The sequence below is a fragment of the Micromys minutus genome (assembly GCF_963924665.1).
Source record: "Micromys minutus genome assembly, chromosome: 27".
Taxonomy (NCBI): domain Eukaryota; kingdom Metazoa; phylum Chordata; class Mammalia; order Rodentia; family Muridae; genus Micromys; species Micromys minutus.
In genome coordinates this window covers 34,466,728-34,481,042 of record NC_137962.1, presented here as the reverse complement: position 1 = coordinate 34,481,042, position 14,315 = coordinate 34,466,728, and the positions used below count along the sequence as shown (strand labels likewise).

Genomic DNA, 14,315 nt, shown 5'->3' with positions numbered 1-14,315 from the left:
GCTTGCGCAATGCACGCAGTAGTATACAAGGAGGGGCCGCGGCGCTGCCAAGATGATGGGCGTGTCTGCAACCCCTTGAGCGTCCCAATTCTGTTAGCTAGAGACAGAGCCTCTGCGGGCTGGGCGGGGTCTCGCAGGGGCGCGGGCTCCGCGGGCGGGGTCTCTGATGGGCGGGGTCTCTGGTGGGCGTGACCTCCGCAGTCCCTCCTCCCCCAGCCTGTCCAGGCTTTGCGCGGTGGAGGCGGCTGCGGCGGCTGCACCGGGACCGAGGTGAGCGGCCATCGGTTCTCGAGGCGAAGCGGACGGCAGGGAGGGTCCCGGGCTCGGGAGAGGGGCTGCACACGTTTTCGCAGGAGGCGAAACCCGGGCGGCGCCGCGAGTGCATGTGTGCGTGTGCGCGTGAGTGCCGCCGAGCGAGCGTCCGGAGGTGGGGTAGGGGTGGGGGCGACCTCGATCAGGAACGGCCCCTAGAGGAACGTCTCAGTCAGCCTCACAGGATATTTCTTGTTTGTCCTTCAGCGGCCCCTGCCCCGCCCCCTTCTCTTGGTGTCGGAGTTTCTCTCCATCTCTGTGGGTGGGTCCCGCTGGGGTCCAGCCGCCTGGCCATCCTATTACCCTCCCTCCATCATGATCTTCCTCAATGCCTCCTCATTATCGAAGTCTGCCTCTCCCTCTCCATCGTCCCTCTTAATAGAGCAAACAAAGATTATCGAGGGAGGGGGAGCCCTTGTTCCCAAGCTGTTCCTGGCTCAGGCTGTGTCCCCCCACACCCTCTGGCCTCTGGCCTGGACCTCCAGTCACCTGGTAAGGAGCTGGATAAGAGCAGCAGGCTGATCCCACACAGGCAGAGGCCCCAGGGTAGCAGCACTGTCACTCTAGCTGGCCATTGACAGGTAGGGCTGGACACCTGGCAGATGAGCCTGGCCAGGGTCTGAGCCAGTGACCATCACATGGTTTCTACATGCCTTCCCATATGAGCAGCCGAGAGCCTAAGGCTTTCCATGATTTCCCTTGCCAGAGCCAGGGTGAGAAGAAAGCACGGAGCTGTGGGAGGGTCCCTGGCCTTGCAGGCCCCAGGAGGCCAACTCCATTCTGTCCCCTGAGCCTCCATATCCCTGTCAAGCATGGGTGGGAGTACTGCTGTGAGGGACTGTGGAGACTGTGACATGAACAAGAAGTTGAGGGACCGGGGATATGCTTGGCTGAGAGCGTAGCTCCACCTGCCTGTGTCCAGGATCCCGAAGGCCTTGGGCCGATTCCCTGGACTGCATTCAGAGAGGCCCCATCTTCCTCTGACTCCTGTCAGGGCTCATTCTAGAGAATCTTAGGGGCTCCCCTGGTCAGATCTCTGGGCACCCCAGCCCTCTTTGAGGATGCAGGCTTCTGGGCTGTCTTGGGATGCTTCTGGGGCTGTAGGGGTTTGCACTTAACTGGCAGTCCCTCAGTCCTGTTCTGATGCATGTTCAAGTGTGAGCCTCACTGAGAGAAGGCTGGCTAACAATGGTTCACCCTCAAGAAGGGTCCCAAGGTTGTGTCCCTGAGCCAGCCAGGGCTCTCTATGAACCCGAGTCCCCTTGCCAGAGGTGATAACCTCCTGAGTGGTCCCTCCTGCCGAGCTCTTTGTTGAATTGTAGGTCACAGGTTGCTATGAAGCCAAGTCAGCCTGAGCCAACTCTGAGACCCACTGCTGAGTGAGTGTGTGGCTCTTAGGGAATCACTGCTTCTCTGATCCTTGGTGCCTGAGCTGAAAACTAGGAGTTGGTATTTCTACCCACACTGGGTACCCCGGGAGGATCTAGTGGTGTGCACAGAATGGAGCAGAAGTAGCCCCCGGGGTGGGTGGCATTTGTTTTTGGGGGAAACTGTGCTAATGGAGGGTGATGGGGACAGTTGTATTTTCTCACCAGCAAGGAAAGTGTTTGTGCAGTGGCTGCTTGGCAAATGGCTTTTGTTTCTAATGGATGGCTTGAAAGGCCTGGGCCGGCTGGGCGGAAATGCCTGGGGAGGAAGAGCGGGCACTCCGTGTGATGCCAGCTTCTATGAGCAAGGACGGGCCTGGAGGGGGTGGTAGTAGAGCTGCCTAGAAAACCCCCCATCCAGTCCAGGAGGTCAGACCCAGGCCCCCTCCAGATACCCACATTCAGTGCACTCCTGTCCTCACAGAACACACATGAGACCCCCACAGAGAGACAGGAAATCAATCTGTTCTCAAAGGCCTTCCCCAAGCCTGCAGGTGCTGAAGGGACTGGAGGTGTGACTGAGACCTCACAGAGAGAGCCAGGCAGGCATGACAAGTGGATGAAGCTGGAGATCCAGATGAGGGTAACAGTGGTTCCCTGGGTTACACAGCAGGGCCAAGGGAGGCCCAAGAGGCCACAGGGACCAGTCACTCCCCTTTCAGAGGCAGGAGATAGGAAGCCAAGAATGAGGCCGTGGCTCCTTGAAGACAATGTAACAATGTTCTCCTTTAACCACATTCCTCTTTATGTCTCAAAACTGGATCTGGATGCAGGACTTCTCTTTCTAAAGGACAGTGTCTCAGCTGGCGGCAGCTCAGTTAGTGGAATGCTTGCCTGGCATTCACAAGGTCCTGGGTTCGATCCTCTGTACTATGTAAGTTAGGCATGATGACGCATACCTGTAATCTCAGCACTGGGGATGGGGAGGCAGAATGATTGGAGCTCCAGGGTCATCTCCAGCTCCACAGTGAGTTTCAGACCAGCCCAAGCAAGAGACTCTGACCTTGTCCCAGGAGGAGGAAGGGAGGATGGAGAGACGTTTCATTTTGTTTCCCAGGCTGGCCTTGAACTCCTGGGCTCAGCCTTTGAGTGCTAGGTTGCCTGTGCACACCACTGCAGCCAGCACAGATGGGCTCGAGGGCCTTGGAGTCATGTTTTTAGGAACCTTGGGAACCCTAAACTGGAGCTTTGTACCAGTGCTGTCCTCTGCCTTCAGATGGGGGCACAAAGGGAAATCCAGAGCCACCTACTACCAGAAGCTGCCTCTCTCTGCAGCCCGAGGGTGGTGGGAAAAGACGGTTTTGGACAAGCAGAGGCTCTGGCCCAGCTGTGCACCTTTACTAGCCCAGCAGCCTTGGCAAATTTCCCAGCCTCTAGCTGCCTCCAGCTTTGTCTATCAGATGATGAAAATGGCCACCGTATGCTTCATGTGTCACTGTGAGAATAAGAGGGTAGCCCCAGCCAGGAGGGTTCTCCACTAGTGAGGTATTGGATTCCACTAGAGGACTGGGGTGAGTGACTCTGTTGTACTGAAGCCCTCATACGGTACTATGGGCTTGGTGGCACTGTAGACTCTAGGGAAGCCATCTAGGCCCCAAGGCCCAAGTGGTAGTATTGTGGGCCTTGACATCGGTGCTGAGGTGACTGAAGGGATCCAGGTGAGGAAGGACTAGGTACTCACGTAGAGGGCAAGGAACCTTTAGCTGTTCTCTGCCATCTGTAACCACCCCAGGAGGGGGGAGGCTTACTGCCTTGAGCCTACCTGACTTTTCTGTATTGGCACATATGGGGAGGGGACAGGGCGAGGCACCTCATTAGAAGATGGTCTGATAGGAATGCAGAGGTCTTTCTTGCTCCACTTGGTTTTGCTCCAAATCTTGGCTCATCCTAAATGAACGCGGCTCTACCCCCATGTCTTGATCATCTCCCCTATGCTGGGCCCTGTGGGAGCTTCCCTGGCCTCTGTCTACTCTTCCAGCAGCTCAGGAGGTTGTTGTGGTCCTGCCTAGTTAGCAGATAGGTAAACTGAGGCCCAGGACCAGCAAGGAAAAGGGTCAGGGCTCAGACCCGGGTCTCTGTAGCCAGCCATTTGTCATATTGGTACGGTTGAAGATAAGGAAAAGAAGCCTTACCCTCAGGGGCTTCCACCTGGGCTCCCTGGATCCCAGCCTCAGTTTTGTGCATTTTTTTTTCTAGAAGGTTCTCAGAGTTTGCTTGTTGGACTGGTTGGGGGCCGTCATAAAATTTTAAAATCATTTGGTCCAGCAACTAGACAACAGTCCAGGAGAATGACACAAGAAAGCTCTCAGCCTGGAAGACAGCCCCTTGGCTCTAGATTGGAGTTCTAGACCTGGTTCCACCCAGGGCACCCTCTTTGAGCCCTCGGTGTGTAGTCTTAACTGTACCAGAAGATAGAGCATGGCTCTGGTCCTGATGCATGGGTGGGGCTGAGAGGCTCCTGTAGAGAGGGGAGATTCCCGCCAGCATCATTCACATTTGTACCCATCCTGCCTCTCTTTAGCCAGGCCTGAGACAGAGAGATGCCAACAAGGAGGGTAAATAGAATGTGTTCAAGGACCCTTCGGTGGGCCAGTCCCTTATCACCCGTGACACCAGCCTACCCCTGCTACACAAGGCCTGGGAGGAGACCCCAGCCTCGCTTTGCCTACACCCTCAGACTAAAGCCATTATTGTGAGAGTTTGGGTTTTGTTTTCAGAACCATGTCTTACTCTGTGACCCAGGCTGGCCTAGAACTCACTATATAACCCAAGCTGATCTCAGTGTCTCAGCAATCCTCCTGCCTCAGACTCTCATGGGCTAGAATTATGGGTGAGCACCACCATACCCATCTTCTGGTTTCTTCCTTTCTTCCTTCCTTCCTTCCTTTCTTTTTCTCCTCTATCTGTCTGTCTGTCTCTTTTTCCAGATAAAGTTTCTCTGTGCAGCTGTGGCTATCCTGAAGCTCTCTCTCTCTGTAGACCAGGCTATCCTTTAACTCAGAGATCCACCCGCCTCTGCCTCCCGAGTGCTGGGACTAAAGGCCTGTGCTGCCACTGCATGGCGTGGCTTTTTTTTTTTTTTTTTTCTTTCCCAATAGATCCTGGAGTGGACTGTTGTCTACAACAGTGCCCAGCCCACACAGGTCACCAGGCGACACCTGAGTGTGTGTCCTGCTTTTCCGTACGGGGTCCTCACCAGCCTCTTCTCTGTCTTTAGACAAAATGCCCAGCTCCCAGCTCCTACCATGCCTGAGTTCTCAGCCAGGCAACACCCCCTATCATGCCCGCTCTGTATGTCACACACTCCTGTGGAGGGTTCCCCTGTGTATCCCAGGTTCTGCCAAATGAGATACAGAACACCGTATCTCAGAGGCCTCGGAAGGAGTGAGCCTTAGATGGGACCATAAAGGCCCTGGTTGTGGCTGCTGTCACCCTGAGTTATTCTGACTGTAGCCTTTCTAAACGTGGTTGTCCCTGCAAGAAGGGGCTGGGTCTTACCTGTGACCACCTGACTTGATGCAGTTTCCCAGCTAGTGTGAGCCTCCATATGCACAAGGCCACACTGCATACATACAGCCTCATCTTGTCCCCATCACTGGGCAACCTTAACTCCATTGTAGAGCCAGCCTTCAAAATAGGCTTCCCCAGGATGACATGACAGGAAGGGACATCCAGGAAGGCTTCCTGAAGGAGGTGGCTGGCGCTGAGCCAGCAAGATGGCAGGGCTGAGTCTGCCTGGCATTCTAGGTAGAGTGAAGAAAGGGACTTCATGTGAGGGGCGTGGCCAAACCTAACATCTGCAGGGTTGAGTGGGGTATAGGGTTGTTTGCTGAGCTGCCCTGAAGACATCTTGGGTCAGATGTCCAGTTACACCTCCTGACACCAGCTGTTCCTACCACTTCAGGCCTGGACAGGAAGGGGTGTACTTTAGGCTCCAGGGAATGGGGATCTGCCTGGGACCTGCTCCGTAAGCATGATAAAATATTTATCAGGAACCAGGCATCTGGGGCTTCCCTGCGCAGGCTGCCACGGGCAGCTCCCACCGAAGCTGGCGGCAGCCTCACCGAGTTCCGCTGAGTCACAGCCCGTGAGCCCTCTGCCCAGCCCACCTGCTTGCTGTCCTGTGGCCACGTGGGTTTCTGATAATATGTAAGCCATTGGGTAGTCCCACAACCAGGGCACCCATCACAGTGAATGCTGAACCAACATGGACTGTGCAGGCCTCGGCCAAGGTCATAGGCAGACAGGCTGCGGGTACCCCTTCCCTCCTGTGGCCTCTGGCTCCTGAGAAAGGTAGGTTTTCTGCCTCTTTATCATGGGGACACTGATTCTGAGTGGAGTTAGGATGGTCTAAGGAGCTCAGGAGCTCGTGGTCAGAGGAGATTTGCCATTTGTCTGACCCCGAGTCTGTTTCTGAGAAGTCTGACACAGATAAGGACTAATTCCTAGGTCCAACCTAACGTGACAGTATTGGGACTTTACGTTTGAATCAGCAACAACAAAAACAGCGGCAGATGGTGCCTTCCTTCTGCTATGCAGGGTGCGAGAGCGCCCAGGCTGCCTAGTCTTTTGCTTATCCATTCATAAAACAGTCTGTCTGCCCTGGCCGGCAGTCTAACTTGAGTCATGTGTGTGTGCACTGTGCTGTGTGACCTTGGGTAGGTTGCTCCACCTCTCTGATGCTCATAATTCCTTCAGGTCCTCATACCCCTGAGGCCAGATGGGCCTCAATGGGCATTTAGAAAGGCTCCATTTTCGAGAAAGACCCTGGCACAGCCTGAAGTAGGCTTGCCAGGCGGTAGACCAGAGGCTTGAGGACAGAACTTGCTGGGCCGGATGAAAATGTCTCTGAGGTTGTCAAGATCCCTGGGGAAAATCTGTGGTCCCTGGAGCTACTGCCACAACATCTGGGGATGAGACAGGCAGCTGGCCACACCAGCCACAAGTGGGGGACCCTGTGAGCTGCCAAACCAAGCCAGGCCATCATGCCTCTGGCTGCCTTTGGTGTCTGCTAGCCCCATTCCTGCCTCTCATAGGCCTGCCCCTGCTGCAGCAGCTTCTTCCTGCTCCTCCTCCAGAAGGGCGCTGTGTCATTAAGCTCCTGTGGGAAGTTGTACAGCCCTGTGGGGCCTTCCTGACTGCCTGTGCGCACGCACCCACCCACACACACACACACACACACACACACACTCCTAGCCATGTGTCCAAGTGCCTACCCATGTCAACCTTGGAGTCCTGTTCCTGGCCCTGAAGAGTGCTTGCTACAGCACTTCCGTGCCTGCTCAGGACTCTGTGTGACAGCTCGTGTGTGTAGAAGTACATCAGGGGTGTCCTCGAGTGTCTGTTGGGTGAAGACAGGGAGTGCGGATGGCAGATGCCCTGTGAAGGCACCGTGAAGCAGAATGAACTCCTGTCTGTCTGTGCAGATCTCAGCAAATAGCCTCTGTTTGCCTGTCTTTCAAAGGCGGTGGAAGATGGGAGGAGGGGGTGATGGAAATAAAGGCATCTGGTCCTGGGAGACAGGTGGAGCCCAGGGCAGGAGACCCCTTGCCTCAAGTCCAGTGAGCAGGCCTAGTGTGTTCATTCTAAGGAGCAGGCAGAGAATGGGAAGGCTGGGGCTGTCACACAGCTAATAGTGGCTGACACATATGTACAGCTGGGCGTGGAAAAGGATGATACGGAATGCCCTGGTGGGGCTAAAGCTTTCTCTAGAGGCTCCTTTCTCTTTTATCTTCTGCTTTTGAGAAGCATTCTAGTGTTCCTTAGAGTGACTTTGTATGTATTAAAAGTCCCGTGACAAACCTCGATTTCAGTGGCCACAAGGTCATTCGGGGACACAGCCTGATGCTGAGACTCCGGCTGACCACAGTCTGATGGCAGAGGCCAGCAAGCCAGCCTGTTAGGTTTGGTTCACCAGACACAGCCTGACAGGAGGAGCTGGGCATACAGTCTGAAGGAGGAAGCTAACCACCAGGCAATCTGATAAGGGAGGTTTGTTGATAGTCTGACGGAGCCTAAATAGCTTGCCAAGGTGTCCCTGCTGGTGAATTCCTAGAGCAACATCCACAGAACTGGGCACTCCTCCCAGCATTCACATAAGGGACTTGTGCCTGTCACTTCTAGGTGTCTAGTATTTGAGAGTTGCAGAGCTGAGAGCCAGCTCCTCTCCAGTCAGGCTCCCAGGAGCCCTGTGCTTTGCAGAACACACACACGGTAGATATGAGATGCTCTCGCGGTCTTTGCAGCTCCGGGGAGGCGAGGGCCTGATTTACCCATAGAGCCTGTGAGGCAAACTCCAGGAACACTGAGCTGGCTGCTGCTCCCCAGCAGTCAAATGGAATGACTTTAGCAGGCAACTGGCCAGAAGGTGGCAGCCTAGTGCAAGGTGTGTAATCGCCTGCCCTGCCCCCCCCATCCCCCAGCCACAAACACACTCTGATAAGTGGGGTCAGGACAGAGGCTGCGAGGCAGCAAGATGATGATCACCTTGCCACGGCTACTGAGCAGCCCCATCCGGCCCAGGCGAGTTGTGCTTTTCTTCAGTAGGCAGCTCTGGGCCTCGGAATTACCCGGCCCTTGACTTTTGGAGGCCTGTGGGTGCAGTACTGGGGACCTGCTGAATGCCACTGCCCTTAGAACCTGCCTCCTAAGCTGGAGCCTGACTCCTCTCCTGGGGGAGTGGCCCTACCGAGTTCCCCCAGTAATGGCAGTATTATATATAATGGCAGTATCCATCTGGCAGTAATGGCAGGTATACCCAAGTGAGTGTGCCTCGTGGAGATGTATCTCCGAGTGGGGAAAATAAAGCCTGTGCAGCAATGTGCACCATGGGGCGCCAACCTCAGAGTGAGCACCCTAGAGACACCACCCTGAGCTGTGTGGGGCTTTACCCTCGGAGTGGACCTTTTAGGGGCTCCACCCTCACAGGAAGTACTTGGGGGTCTCCACCCTCAGAGGGAGCACTGTAGGGCTGAGCGTAGAAACGTTCCCTGCAATATTTTCTCAGAAGAGCAGGAAAGGTGGTGCTGGCCAAGATGTCTGGGGACAAGGAGCAAAACACATCCCGTGGAGGCAGTGGAGGGGAGAGAAAGCCATGTGATCAGTGGCCAAGAGGACAAAGATGAATCATGTGACAGTAGAGACCAGGGGAGATGGGACGTAGCATGAGGAAGCCGTGCCTTACAGGGGGCAGAGTGGACCCTGGGCATTTGTAACCCACTCAGCATCCAGACCCATCTAAGCATCCAGGAGCCCCGGCCCCAGGGCAGCCAGCCCAAGATCCTAACAAAGCCAAGGGGGAGGAGGGATGAACAGGGCCGAATTAGGCCAAAGAGTCAGAGGGCTTCTGCCAGAAAGGAGCCTGACATTTGGACAAGCTGGAACCAGAGGTGACAGAGGTGGGCAGGTGCTGCAATGATGGTGTCAAAAGCACACAGCAATGCAGTTCTCAAAACCGTGACTCCCCATTCCATAGACACTAAAGGAGCAGGGTCAAGAAAGTGATTCTGTGGGTCAGGGTGGTGGTCTAGGTTCGATTCCCGGAACCCACATGGGAGAGAGAGAGAACGGACCCCCACAAGCTGGGCTTGGACTTTTACATGTGTTGCCAAGGCACATGAGTGTGTGCATACACAGGATAAGTAAACCAAGGTAATACAGTGTTTAAGTTAGGAAGAACTATGATGAGCCAAGGCTTACCCACATTGACCCCAGGCTGGGTCCTTCTCTCCTCCAAATCCCAGGACTCTCCAAGGAGGCCCAGCTGGCCTGGGGACAACAGAAAACATGGCCTAGATGAGAGTAGAAGGAACTGATCCTTAGCTCAGCTTTTCCACACTGGGCATGGAATCATACGGTTAAAAATGCTAGGCCCTGTGGCCCATGAAAGCGATACCACTTGAGGCAAGAGAAGCACTAAGTTTGAAGCCTTCTAGCCAGGGCTACATAGTGAGTTCCAGCCTAGCCTGGGCTACACTGTGAGACCATGTCTCATTTTTAGAAGATTTATCTTCCTTTTATTCATATGTGCAAGAGCGTGTGTTTGCAGCTGCTCACAGAGGCCAATAGAGGGGTTCAGATCCCCTAGAGTTACAGGCAGTTATGACTCATTCCCCACACCATCAGGGTGCTGGGTACTGAACTGTCTTCCACAAGAGCATTGGGAGCTCTTAACTACTGAGCCATCTCTCTAGCTCCCCTGCAAAATGATTAAAACGTACCTAATTAAGCAGTCCTGGTCAAGGTGTAACCTGGGTGATCCCTGTCTAGGTTCTGTTCTGCAGGGTGATCCTAAGTTATTCCCACTGCGTGAGGAGTGATCTGATTCCATCCAGTAAGACCATCCCATAAGACACTCCCGGTTTAGCATGTAGCCTGGCCACTCTAGAAGAGACCCTCCTTGTGGTGGGGGGGCGAGGTGCCCTGTCCCTTGAATCCCTGTAGTTCGACATTGCTTGGGGAGGGGGTGTTTCTGTCCCTTGTCATAAAGATTTTTGTGTCTCAGTGTTGTTGGAATCCAAGGTGACTGCAGGCTTAGGACAGTGATTGGAGACCTCTGGAGCCTTCCGGGGTCTGGAACAGGACATTGTAACCTTTGACTACATGCCTCCATTGTTATTCGTGCTTTTAGCCTTGAAGCAAGATGCTATGGGAACAGGTACAGCTTTTAGACAGACAACCCTTGGGTGACTGACGTGTCTACCCACAGAGGTAAGCAGGTGACCCAGAATGAAGGAGACAGACAAAATGAATCGAGGCATGCTGTGGCTTCAGTCTGGCTTTAGTGGCCTTGTCAGACTAGGGAGAGCCTGTGCAGTGTGCTTTTTATCAAAAGTAGCTTTCCGGTGCCGGTCGCAAGGATATCTCCCCGACATTAAAACCGAACCAAACCAAAAACATAGCCATCGAGAGGTGGAGCCCAAAAGAGATCACCAGGCTGCACCTTGACCAGGACTGCCTAATTATGCATGTGATTAAGTTGTTTTGCAGGGCGGAGACTGGAAAGGGCTAGATGGGAAGCAGGGAGGATTCTGGGGGCCCAGGAGGATAGAGACGAGGACCTGGAGGGCTCAAGGGAGAAAGCGGGACTCAAAGAATGGAGGCTGGGCCCTGCCTGCCTAGAGTCCAGGATGGGACTTTGGACTTTGGAGTTTTCTCAGAGTTTTCACAGAAGGCATGGGGCCTGATCTGGGGATTAGGCAGGCAAAGCAAGGGCCCATTTGGAGAGGACCAGGGATAAAAGCCAGTGGCAGGGAGGAGTTGAGCCTATAGAAGTTGCTGGGTCCTGTAAAAGCTCTGGGGGGGGGGCAATATAGAGCCAGTGGTTAGGCCCAGCTGTCCTCAGATGGATTCCAGTCTTGTTACCTGGTATTAGAGAACTCGGAGACCCAACAGGCAACAGGAACTCCAGAGTCAGAGCTGGTCCTGCCTCTCACCAGCCTGTGACCCTGTTGTGACCTCAAGATTTGGGCCTCAGTGGCCTGGGCTGGGTATAGCAGGTACCTGGTAAATGTTGCTGCTTTTCCTGATCTTGGTGCCTAGGTCCACTGGGGATGTCACCCTCCAGGGAGTCTCTCCTTAATGGAAATTTTGAAGGAGCCAAGTTTTGACTGCTGGGGTTTGTCCCTGCCCCTCTCTACCATGTGACATGACCCCACCCTCCCACCCTCAGCTCAAAGATATTTAATTGGAAGAGTTTTCCTCAGATAATTTATTGGGTGTACAAGTCTAGTCTTACTACCTGATATTAGGGAAGCTTGGGGGAATACCACCCTCAAAAGCAGCACCCTTCTCCAGAAAGCCCTGGCTGGCTCTTTAGGCTTCAACCAGGAAGTAAGAGATACAGGCCAAGGGTTGGTTCTCCTTGTTCCTATCGCCCACGTTGGATCTGGATCCCTGACAGGAAACAGCTTTTCCTACCTGGCAGGTATAGGCAACAGGAAAGGAAATGAACTCTCTCCATTCAGATTTCCTACCACGCCTGTGCACTCTGTCTGGGCTCCTCTTGGGTCACACCAGCAGGAGCTGATTCTTAAATCATTTATTCTTTCCAAGAATGCTTCTAAGGAAAAGCTAGCTACTGGCAAGAAGGTGCCCCCGAGGAGAGTACGGAGCAGGAAGGAAGGCAAGGTCACTGTTGCGGGTGGGTGGGCCTTTATCCACAGAGTGGGGACAAGCACCATAGGTACCCACGTGAAACAGGAGCTGAGGTCGCAATGCCTTTGGCAGGGCTGGATCTCCTTAAGGGATTCAAAGTACCAACTCTGCCACACCAAGATTCAGCTCCAAAGGGAACCTCGCTGTCTCCTGACACCGAGTGACAGATCAGTACCCGAGTTCTAAAACTGTCCCCAAGAACCTTTGGAAACTGATGTCCAAGACCTTCACAGATGGGAAACTTTTGGAGGAAGAGTCTCCTGGGGCCACGTGGATGAGGTGAGGGTGTTGGAGACAAGGGATCACTGCTGGTCAGAATCCCACAGCAGCCAGAAGCGTAGGAGGGGAGGTGTTTAACGTGGGGACCAGGATTACCAGGTGGAGTTGTCCTGTGTCAGGAAGACCCAAGGGGAGGTGGCTCGAAGTGAGGCGGCAGACGGTATAGTGTGCTGCTTTTTACACTGATGGACACATGTCCTGCCCTCAGTGCGGATTGGTCAGCTGGCTTTGGAGTGTAGGGAGAAGAGTCCTCCAAGGTCCTAGTCCTTGCCCTATGGTGACAGGCTCACCCGACTTCTGCAGCCCAGCCTCAGTGTCCCTCCCACTGTCCTCTATAACAGGAGCAGTTGCCAAGCTCCGGGTGTGACCCCATGACCTTGTGATTGTCCTATTTCACCCTCCTCTGCACACCAAGGAAGGGATGAGGCATGGCACAAGGGCACAGGCCAGAAAGACAGAGCCACATGCCTTAGCTATCTATTGGCCCTTTCCTGGGTATCTGGGACATCAGGGGAAGGAGCCCACATGCCAACAGGCTACTAGAGACATGGTGCCAATCAGCTTTGGGGAACTGCCAGGCCTTGCCAACAGGGATCAAAATTACTCCTTCTGGAGAGGATGACCCTTGGAAGGAGAGCCTAGGGAGGGTGCATTGTGGGTGGTAGGTGACAGTGACTGAGCTGGAACTGCTTCTCTCCAGCTTCAGCCCTGCCACTTCCCCTGATTTTTAGCATGTGCCACAGCCTCTCTGAGCCCCCCATTTCTCTGTTGTAACAGGAGACTCCCTCACCTCTAGGGGCTACCACAGCCTTGGGAGCACCACAGCTTTGGGAGCACTACAGCCTTGGGAGCCCCAGATGGGGGTGTGTATTGAAGTTCTGCCTCTCTGCCCTGTTTCTTCTCCTTCCCAACCCGGGCAAGAATTCCTTCCTTCTTCAATCAGCTCCTTCAAATAAGCTCTCTGTCCCCTTTGATTGACATGAGAAAAGAGAGGGTGAAGCTACATTGTGATCTCGTCCTAGACTAGAAACTAGGGGCTGAGAGCAAAATGCCCGGAAAATGAACCACCTGGTTCATACCCCATGAGTCAGAGAGGACTGTGGGGGAGTGTATGTGCATGCCACCAAGGGCTTCAATCTTTATTGACCCTCAAATTCTGAGATGCTGTCCATCTTCCAGATGTATTCACTGAGTCCCTTTGGGTCAGCTGATCTAGTAGCAAGACCAGGTGGACCTCCTTCCCGGGCTGCTCGCTTAGGGCTCACTCCAAGGACAGCCCTGATGCTCTTTGACTCTCCCTTGGTGGCCAGTATCCTGTCTCAAGTCCTTAGCTGGCTAGGTGGGAAGTTGGATGAGACCTGGGTGCTGTGGGAGGAGACTGTGGTTCTGACAGATGAGAACTGGCAGCTTGGGGGATGCATGAATGAGCCCTCTTGTCTCCCATGTCCTTAACCAGCCACCTTAGACACAGGTGATTCTCAACTGTTCAATCCAGGCACCAAACCCAGAGGTCGCCATCAGTGCCTGGAGGACCTAGTGGGGCACATGAAGCCCCTGCACCTGCTTACAGAGGGCCATAACTGTACCAAGAGATGTCTAGGAATTCTGCCAAACAATGGCTATTGTGTTTGGTTGGTTGGGATCTTCAGACACTTAAGGCCACGGGAACACTTAGGCTCGCCCCACCCCCAACTCCTCAGTTGCCTTGCTGTAACAGCCTGGTTTCCTCCCATACTCTGCCGTGGATTTCTGAGCCCAGAGAGCTCTGCCCTTCGCCTACCACACTCAACACCCAGCAGCGCCTGCGCTGCCTACCACCAGCCCCAACACCGTCGGCACTGCACCCCCGCATCTCCGGCGCACTTCTGCGTTGGGCTGTGGGTGTAGCCTGTGTTCGTCTGTGCTGGGGTGGGGACGGCTCGTTTCTTCACTCTCTGGAGATGTCTTTCTTTTTTCCTTTTCCTTTCTTTGAGACATTGTCTCCTAAGAGTCTATAATTCACTGTGGGGCCCAGGCTAGCTGCAGACTCAAGGCAATTCTCCTGTCTCAACCTTCCAACAACTGAGATTACAGACAAGCACCCCTACAGTTAGCTCCAGAGACGTCTTTAAAGTCCCACAACCACATGCCCTGTTCTGCATT

The 14,315-nt window shown here is 54.2% G+C and overlaps 1 protein-coding gene across 1 annotated transcript in view; it reads left to right on the top strand.

Annotated features, from left to right (window-relative positions):
• Window positions 1-241: 241 nt before the first annotated feature.
• PRR5 (proline rich 5) overlaps window positions 242-14,315 on the top strand; it is a 38,365-nt gene continuing 24,291 nt past the window's right edge. The window contains exon 1 of the mRNA XM_080938868.1: window positions 242-270. The gene's annotated coding sequence lies outside the window, so the exon portion shown is untranslated. The remainder of the gene's footprint in view (window positions 271-14,315) is intronic.